At 42.9% G+C, this 7,373-nt stretch overlaps 1 long non-coding RNA gene across 1 annotated transcript in view; it reads right to left on the bottom strand.

The window, feature by feature from the left end:
- Positions 1 to 5,507: 5,507 nt before the first annotated feature.
- The window catches only part of LOC307221753, a 3,970-nt gene continuing 2,104 nt past the window's right edge, over positions 5,508 to 7,373 (bottom strand). Inside the window, exon 2 of the long non-coding RNA XR_013841473.1 lies at positions 5,508 to 7,081. This is a non-coding gene — a long non-coding RNA (uncharacterized lncRNA). The remainder of the gene's footprint in view (positions 7,082 to 7,373) is intronic.

Here is a 7,373-nt window from a genome sequence, read left to right as displayed (position 1 = left end):
CATCGGGTCTGCGCAGGTTCATAAATTTGGGGAGTCTAGTAGTCTCTCCCAGGCCAGATATGTGGCTCCCACGCAGGAGAATCTGAGATGTGCCCTAATAAGGCATCCCTCTCTCTTTCATTATAAACTTTTAGGAAAAATTCAAAAACATTGCTGCTCCCTTAGGCATTTGTTGGCTGAATTTTTTCTTGGCAGCCCTGAAATTATTTGCTGTGGGAGTAGAGGCTTCTTTTTTAAGAAGGTTTTTAACTGTTTTAAACTGGAGGGTTGTTTTAAACTTTTTTTGTAAGACTAAATCGCTTTATTATTGATGTGGTTGCTAATCTTCAGGAGGAAGGGCAGGATGTAAGTTTAATAAAATGAATGAATGAATGAATGAATGTAGTCTAGTCTATGTTGAATCCTAAATTTGCGTAGAAAGATACTGATCCTTTCATGCCACAAAAGACAGCTGCTGATCACCCTGGGATGGAAAACATACAGATACCATATATTATCTATCTATCTATCTATCTATCTATCTATCTATCTATCTATCTATCATCTATCATCTATCATCTATCTATCATCTATCTATCTATCTATTTATCTATCTATTATCTATCTATCTATCTATCTATCTATCTATCATCTATCTATCTATCTATCTATCTATCTATCTATCTATCTATCTATCTATCATCTATCTATCTATCATCTATCTATCTAATCTATCATCTGTCTATCTAGCTAGCTATCTAGCTATCATCTATCTATCTTTGCAGGTAGCTATAATGTATGTATGTATGTATGTATGTATGTATGTATGTATCTAGACACTGGCTGTATTTGAACACCACAGCAATATGCAGATAATGGTTTTCTACAAATGCTCTTATGACGCTGCTGTATTTCTCCTTTTGTGCAAACGGCAGCAAGACACAGTGATTTCTGGCATTACATCCATCATGGTGTGTGTGTGTGTGTGGCTCATTTCACTCCAAACAAACCACAATCTGAAATCATTGGCTTTAGCAATCATGGTTTGTCTGAGTGCCACAAACCCCCATCCTCGGTTTGGATGTGCCGCTAAGCCAGGGGTCATGGTTTTATTGCTCCCACATTAATAATAAACCATTCGCTGTTGTCATGATTTATCTCCCACCCTTCCTCCTAAAAGCAGCACAGGGCAGCAACCCCCCCCCCGTCAAAACATATACTGTATTAGCCAGAATATAAGCCACACCTGAATATAAGCCGTACCTTTAAAATTAGAGGGGGAAAGTGGGGGGGACGACCCAAAAAGCCAAATATAAGCCTTTCTATTCCTCGCTGCTCCAGGCTACATTGCCAATGTCCTTTCCCCTTCCTTGCTCTCTCCCTTCCTGGCCTTGGGGGAGAGGATGGGGGACTATGTGTGGGGCGGGCACCGCTTTTCCATGCTCCTGGTGCTGTTTGCCCCATGCTCCTGGCTGCATACTGTAAGGTCACGAATATAAGCCGCATTTTAGCTTTCCACAGTTGGAATGTGGAGGAAAAGTGAGTCTTATATTCAGGTCAATATGGTATTTGCCAAGTTCCCCATTTTCAGTGGGATGAACCTCCTTTCCTTGAGGGTACCCTGCCTTTGTCCCTCAGCTCTTTGGTTTTGTGTCATGGTGTGGAGAAGGGAGGGATGGGCGGCAGTGAGGGGTAGTGGGCGATGTGGTGCTCCGGTGTGAATCAGCTGGGTCATGCCACAACACTGGAACTTGCGAGGTCAAAGAATGTGTGTTTTGTTTCTGTGCTCTCGCGCATTCGTAAAGCTTGGAACAAAAAATGGAGCGTTCTAATTTTTGTGGGTAAAATGTCGGACGGTATGAAAACACTCTAAAAACCATGACAGTTAAAAAAAAAGTTCTAAAAGCAGTGAAAAATATTATTTCATCCAGTGATCTCATGGTTGTCAAGTACATTGTCTTTCAGCTACCAAATGCCTGGGTTAAATTCCTCCTGAAAAGTCAACAATGACTTTAAAAAGGTGGTGTACACGGAGCCACTCTTTATGCTGTAAGAAAGCTGAGCACAACTGTTTTGTAAATTGCCCTTCCCCATGGATTTCTTACGAATGGGTTCACCATCTGAATTGCAGTTGGTTAACTACACAGACAGGTAAGCTTGCATAACATGTTGTGTGAATTAAACAGTTTTTCTGAAGGGTGAAAAAAGAGTTCCTTTGTCTTTAAGATGCAAGTGTGGTATCAAACATCTTAGAACAACATGTCCATCTGGTCTCAGATGAAACACACACACACACACACACACACACACACACACACACACACACACTGTGTTGCATCAGGAACCATCTTAGAAGAGATACGAGAAGGAACTCTTCTAAAATGGCACCTACTGTTTACATTTTTGTAAGTGTGTGTACACACACACACACACACACACACACACACAGTTGGGAGCACCGGCTGAGTTGATCAATCTGCCTGACTGATTAAATACTGCTGTCCTTATTCGAATCTACAGAATGAAGAATGTAAGCTGATAGTTCTAGGAATGTGAAATGTGTTCCTGGAATGCGAAATGGGCAAACACATGTAAACTAGTTATGAGTAGACGAGCTCCAAAGTGAAATTACAGGAACTAAGACAAAGACATCTGCCTGTAGTTTGCAAGTCCTTTGTTTAAGGAACCAAAAATAGAGTGTGGTATGCTGTTAGGCAGACAAATCCTCACTGCGGTCAGGAACAGGGCCTTTCAGATTTATTCATTTTATTTTAATAGTATTCATCCCATAAAGCATGTAGCCATGGGACTGCTGGGCCGGGGGGCAGTAAGTGGAGCCACAGCGAATCACAGACAGAACTGACCCCTGACTGGCTGTAAGTAAGAAGGCAGGCAGGTGGGGGCTGCCTGAGGTTTGGTGGGCCACTGCCCCATTTGCCCTCATGGACCAGTCTCCGCTGAAAACACCTCCATCACATAATGTTGTTGGCATCCGTCTGTCTCAAGAGAATGAGGTGAAGTCAAACAGCTGTGCTAGCAGCACCAAAGTCACCTCCCTGGGGTGCAAGCCTGGGCAGTGTGTAAGGTGGTCCTGGTCTGTTCAGATGATAAGACTCTTGGAAAGCAGAGCAATACATTTGGCACCAGCTTGGCTGCAGGAGTTTCTGGAAGGAGGTGTAAAAGGCGCCACCCAACCGTCTTGGCGACTGCACTCCAAATTTGTGAAGGGGTTACTCCTTAGCCTTTCCTTCTCCTGAAGATATCCTGCAAAGCAGCGAAGGTTTAGGATCAGAGTTTTCCTTCTTCTAGGTAGAGTACCTTACAGGTTGACCAGCACCACCTGCCCCTCACTTGACTCTACAGCACTTGCGGATACCACATGTTGGACCCACTACAGTGGTACCTTGGTTCTCAAACACCTTGCTACTCAAACAACTTGGAATGCAAACACCGCAAGTAAGTGTTCTGGTTTGTGAACTTCTTTTGGAAGCCAAACATGCTCCGTTTTGAGTGTTACACTGAGGTCCATCTGTTTTTGCTATTTAATTTTGCATTTTTGTTTTAGCGGCTCTTTTTGTTTTGTTTTTGTGACTATTTCGAACCCAGTTCGGCTACTGAATGATTGATTGCGTGACTGTAGTACATTGTTTATTGCTTTCATTTTATGGATCAATGGTCTTGTTAGATAGTAAAATTCATATTAAATTGCTGTTTTAGGGGTTGTTTTTAAAAGTCTGGAACGGATTAATCCATTTTGCATTACTTTCTATGGGAAAGCGTGCCTTATATTTGGAACGCTTTGGTTTTGGAACGGACTTCGGGAAAGGATTAAGTTTGAGAACCCCAAGGTACCACTGTATTGGTCTGAGACCCATCAGCTACCCTCACCTGGTTTAGCCAGCCAATTGAAACCACTCTCAGGGTGTGGCCATTATCACATGCTGATAGCTTCTAGGAGCCACAGATGAGAGTTGAGTGCAAGGCAGGGAAACCAGCTCCTGGGAGCCGAGCCCATTTGGTCCCCTCAATATTTTTGGGAGAGTCTGGGGCCTTCATGTCCAAAAAGCATGGAGGTGAAGTGTGGAGCTGAGAGTGGCACAGCTCCAGTGGCCGACTCCAGGAGGAGGTGGAGTCCAAGCCACCGGCCATTGAAGCCACCCAGACTCCATGTTTATATATCCGAGACCTTAAATTCTTATAACAATCCTCCCTCTGTAGCTATAATTTTTACTAAAAAAAATTATAATAACCTGGTATCCACCTTATGATATATTGTAAATAGATGCTTTTGTGTAAATCTGAAGAGAGTTGCATGTCAGGCTTCTTAAGACTATTCACAAGTGTGGCAGTGCACATAGCTGGACATAGGATATCAGGTAAAAATAATACATGTTGCATTTTCTTACTAAATCACCTGTGGCATTCTAGCACTTTGGGAGAAACATTTTCTCAATACAGTGGTACCTCAGGTTACAGACTGTTCAGGTTACAGACTCCACTAACTCAGAAATAGTACCTCGGGTTAAGAACTTTGCTTCAGCATGAGAACAGAAATCGTGCTCCAGAGGCGCAGTGGCAGCGGGAAGCCCCATTAGCTAAAGTGGTACCTCAGGTTAAGAACAGTTTCAGGTTAAGAGCAGACCTCCAGAACGAATTAAGTTCTTAACCCGAGGTACCACCAGTGTTCTATGCTTTTCACTCAGCAGGAAGTTCCAAAATGATTGAAAAATGCCTTTTTCGTGTTCTCAGGAGCCAAAGTTAGCTCTCCTCTAGTCTTTCACCTTCATCCTACCACAGTAATGACAAACCTTGGTGTTAGGGGTTTCATGGAGCATGTCACCTTGTACCTGCCACAAGTTTGGACATGTCGTGAGAGAGATATCTTTGCCTTGACCTTTCTATGGGCTTTTATTATCATAGGCTCTGGTCTTGCACTCTAGGGAAGTTGCTCACTTGCTCTTAAGGACAAAAACAAAAGAAACAAAAAAACCCTATTTGCAGCCTGGATACACTTGCCTAATTCAAACTGAGTCCAATTAGAATTTATATAGCCCCATGGTTCTCAACTTTTCAAACCAATCTGTTAAAAACCATTCTAAAAAAAGGGCAGTTGTCCTAGTCTCGTGGGACGGAGCATTCCACCAGGTCGGAGCCATCACTGAAAAAGCCCTGGCCCTAGTGGAGGATAGTCCTATAGCTTTCTAAGTTCTTTTTCTTGTTAGGTTGTGGTCAGAAAAGAGAAAATGTCCATAACAATTCAACTATTCAACACCCCTCCCCCACTGCCCTCAAGTCCTTTATGGAGAGAAATTGCTGATGTCCTTTTGGCAGGCAATACTTTTGAGGCAATGCAGGCTGGATTCACCATTCAGTTTCCAATAGCACCTCCTTTGAAGAGAAAGGCCTGCAGAGGGTTGGGGTCTGAAGACACAATCGGTTAAAAGAAAAAAGGAGTAAGAAAATAAATAGCCAAGGAAGGGGAGAATATCCTTCAAATTTCTTCTTAGGAAGCTGAAAACAATACAAAATTTTAGAGTTAAGCATTTTATTCATTTAATTATTATTATCACCTTTCCATATAATTACTACTGTTATTTTCTGCTCTGTCTGTTTACTTTCCTTCACTTAGTTTTTGGGTGTTGTGGGAGAAAAGAAGGGGAAAAAACCCTACATTTTTACACAAAGCACCCAAAGGGATATTTCTCACTGCAGTTCCCTCAATGGTTCCCAATTTTACATTAAGAAATTTGAATAAAGTTTCATGTGCAGGGCATAGCTTTGTCACCTCTTGTTTTAAACCTTCTTTTTATTTTCTTTCTAAGCTAACATAGCCTCTGTACATGTACAGAGTTCATGATTCAGCAAATCTATTATATCATTTAAAGTGTAGCATCTCCTGACTAAATTACTATTTGAATAAAGCCATGATTGGATTTTCTTACCAGGGACTCATGGAAGGGAAGGGGTAGATTAAAAAAATCTGTAAACAAAGAGCAGAAAAAGAATTGAGTGAGAGAGAGAGTTTTTTTAGTTGCTGGGGTTGGAGAGCCCTGCCCACCTTCTTCCCCATGCACAGTCCCTTATACTCACTTCTGCAAGCGCTGCTCCTGGCGATCCTGGGATCTTTTACTAAATTATTTATGGCTGGCCTGATCAAGTGTTGCTTCCTCTGGTTAGCCCCACTGGAACTCCAGTTATTTCCAGAGCCTGGGATCGCTGGTGGACTGGTGGCTCCTCCTGGCAAATGGCCTGGTGCGCATTGGATCACCAGTCCTTCCTCACCCCCAGAATCTGGACAGCCAAAGCTCCTGCCTGGCTCACCATATTGATGTAAACAAAATCTGCTCCTTTCTCCTTATGGGGTATCCAAGGACTCGTATAGAGTCCTTAAGCGAGTTCCTTATCAGTAGGAGAAAATAACAGGCCAACCAGAGAATACTGAGGAGCAAAGCAGCTACTGAGCTTGATCTTTATTAAACTGTTGCAACTGGGTCCTCACTCACCACAAGCAGAAGAGAGGAGGAACCCAGAACAATGGTGTGCAAGCCCTTATGTAGACTTTTGAAATTGCCCACCCTGTATCTCAAGATCACCCCAAAAAACATCATACATACATCACAGAAAGAGGCGGTCTACAACAGAAATCCTGTCTGCCAGGATACCTGACAATGGCCAGTGATTGCTTACTTGGGCAGCCTGGCCATTCTTTGGTGATGGTAAATACTTTAATTCCTGAATCCAGGTCACAGGCTCAGCCTATTCATACAGAAAGATGCCCTAAAGACAGGTAAGCAAAAGACAATGGAGAGGCTTTCCCATTTCCTTCCTCCTTGCAGAGAAACATTTGAGGTGAATTTGGGAGAGTCAAAATGGTTTCAGGATTGTTCTCCTGTACTATTTCAGACACATGGTTTACATACTCATGTATATGTTTGCCTTGTGAATTTATGAACATTTTTTATCTATAATTTCTTTTAACAATGATGATATATAAAATAAGTAACCCCAGCCCAATCCCGAAAGCGAGGTGAGAGAAGAGGCGTGCCTTTCGGGAGTTTCTCTCGGCGGACGCGGCATTTCCAGCAAAGTTGGCTTCTCTTGTCTGCAGAGAAAGAGAGAGAAGTGAGTGAGAAACCATGCAGCTGGAGAACACCTCCAGCATTTATGCAGAAGTGGCAAGCTGAGAAACAGCTGCCTGGTGTTAGCCAACGAAGAATCTTGTTGCTTGAGGCTATCAGTCACTTACCAGTAACCTTGTGGTTTTAGACTGGAACCTAGCAGAGCAGAGCAAGACTGTAAGCCAGGCATGGGCAAACTCAGCCCTCCAGATGTTTTGGGACTACAAGTCCCATCATCCCTAGCTAACAGGACCAGTGGTCAGGGATGATGGGAAT

The sequence above is a fragment of the Podarcis cretensis genome (genome assembly GCF_951804945.1).
Source record: "Podarcis cretensis genome assembly, chromosome: 8".
Lineage (NCBI taxonomy): Eukaryota > Metazoa > Chordata > Lepidosauria > Squamata > Lacertidae > Podarcis > Podarcis cretensis.
Note: the sequence above shows the minus strand (reverse complement) of the source record. Positions and strands in the feature narration are given on the sequence as shown.